The sequence below is a fragment of the Geospiza fortis genome, unplaced genomic scaffold, assembly GCF_000277835.1.
Source record: "Geospiza fortis unplaced genomic scaffold, GeoFor_1.0 scaffold820, whole genome shotgun sequence".
In the NCBI taxonomy this organism is placed as follows: Eukaryota; Metazoa; Chordata; class Aves; order Passeriformes; family Thraupidae; genus Geospiza; species Geospiza fortis.
Window position 1 is genome coordinate 251,437 of NW_005054657.1, and position 2,575 is coordinate 254,011.

The window sequence follows — 2,575 nt, forward strand, 5'->3', positions numbered from 1 at the left end:
TCCTGCTGGTGTTAGGAACAAAAGGAAATAATCCAAAACTGCACACAATATTCCAGGTGAGGCCACCCCAGAGCAGAGCAGGACAATCCCTCCCTGGCCTGGCTGCCATGCTGGGCCTGGCGCCCCCAGGACAGGGATGTCCCTCCTGGCTCCAGGGCACTGCTGCCTCAGAACCAACTTTCCAACCAGGAGCCATCAGGTGCCTTTCTGCAATATTATTGTTGCTTTCAACCTCAATCAAAGAGGCTGAGCCATCTCCATGCGTGGACTACCCGCAGGGGGAAGATAAAGCCTGCAGAGCACAGCAGAGAAGGGCAGAAACTTTCATCTTCCTTCAGATGTGTGCATAATCCACTGTAAAGTGTAAAAAAAAAAAAGCCAAACAAACAAAAATATTATTGTTGCTTTCAACCTCAGTCAAAGAGGCTGAAAGGTGGTGAAGCTCTCTCTGCAGCTTAGTTCACTGTCTCTCTTGCTTAATTAATAGTATATTCATTTTGTTTGGAGGCATGAGTTGCCTTTAGCTGCCTAAAAGGTGTTCAGCATACAAGGACCTTGAATGCTTTGGTTGAGGTTAGTCCTCTCCTTCAGCATCAAAGGCAGGTTTCACTCCACAGGTTTCTGAGTGGAAAGTCAAAGAGCTGCAGCTAAATCTGGGGGGCATTGCTGGGCCATGTCAGCAAAAAGCCAGGAGCAATTTACCCAGTGGTCAGAGCTGTTCCTTTGCTCAGTAAGGGGACAAAGGTAAGCCGTCTGCTGAGTCTTGTGCTTCCTTAGAGTAAATTGGAGCACTGGGCAGCAACCCCTGCAATCCACCCCCAAATACAGAGTGGTGCTTTGTTTGCAACTCCAGCGGTGCCTTTTTCAGATGCCTCCAAGTGGTTGTTTCTTTCAGGGGCTGTAACACGGTTTGGCTGACATTCGAGTATCCCCTGTGCTTGCTTTCTGCTCATGGCTCAAAGGCAAGGGGCAAACCCGAGCAAGGTGTCTGTCAGCTCTGTTTCAGACCTTTCAAGTGATTTAATTTTTGGGGATTTAGGTGGAAAAAGGAAGGAAGGTTGATAGGGAGAAAGACTGGCCTCCTAAGCACAAAACTTTGCTCCTGTCTACACAATCAGGCAATGGTTTTGTTGAAAGTCTTTTTCTTGTTGTTGTTGTTATGAATAAAATAAAAAATATACATCATGATGTGTGAACATGCTCTGCAAAAGTTTTGAGGTGCACACAGCTTTGGTCAGAGCAGGGCAGAAGTTTATTTCTGCAATACCCACACAGAAAAAGCAAAGAGGGAAAAACTCTTGAATACAAAAATAAACAAATCCTTCCAGCCAGAAATTATCACAGCCAATGAGGGTCCTCAAATACAAGAAGTCTTCAGCTTCACTTGCTGAAAAATGATGGAGTTTCTGAAATGCAAAGTATATTTCACTTTAACATGTGTATTTCACAGTACTTCTCTTCCTGTTTGCCCATAGGATCTCTTCTGGAGAAGGTTTGGGGCTTTTTTCAGCAGAGCTAGTGCTGACAGGAAGCTTTCTACAAAGCAGACCATGAAGTCTTCTCAGGATGGGACCTATTTGATTACAATTAGCTGAGTATTTCTCTGTACAGCTGAACCTGTGCTGCTTGCTCTTTGTTTGCAGCCATCTCCATGCATGGACTACCCGCAGGGGGAAGATAAAGCCTGCAGAGGGCAGCAGAGAAGGGCAGAAACTTTCATCTTCCTTCAGATGTGTGCATAATCCACTGCAAAGTGTAAAAAAAAAAAAAAAAGCCAAACAAACAAAAAACACAGAAACAAGATAACAGAAGCAAGTAAGGATCAGAAAAGACCTCAGCCACAAGTCTTGGACATTCACTTCATGAGGACCATACACATAACCTAAATATGTTGTGAAAATCCCAGCAATTGATGCCATACTCACTTTTTCACAGGGTATTAGCAGAATTTTGCTGCAGAGCATTGCCAAGTGGGAATATAATTAATTTTTGCCCTATCTGAAGCAGATTTGTTAACAGTAAAGAAACATTTAGTTCCCTGACTCTCATCTAAATAATGAAGTTTTTATTCTGGCACCTTGTGTTTCCAACTCCATGGCAAGCCATTTAAGAAGTGACATTTCTTTCAATGGGAGGACAAACTAGAGGAGTTCCAGCCAGGTGACCACCAAGACTGGTGAAGAGCAAGTAGATTGTGATGCATGTTAAGGAATATTGGATACAGGTCTGAAGCTGTCTGGAGTTAACAGCTTATCAATAGTTACTAAATCTTCTGAAGCCTTAGGCTGTGAACTTTCATGCAGATATCTTGAACTTTTGAGCTTTTATCTACTTTCCTGAAAGAGGGACCCAAGAGACGGCTGGAGCTGGAAGATACGGAAGTTCCAGCTATCAGCAGAAAACACAGCCTCAGAGATAAGATAAGATTAAAAAAATAGACCATCCAGAGACAACGGAGAGACACGCTGAGCAACAGGAAGACCCCAGACCCCAATATTATTGGTCTGAACTTCTACATAAGTGTTTGGAAACTCAGACTATAGAGGTATATATAATTGTCCAGGAATTTTTTTTT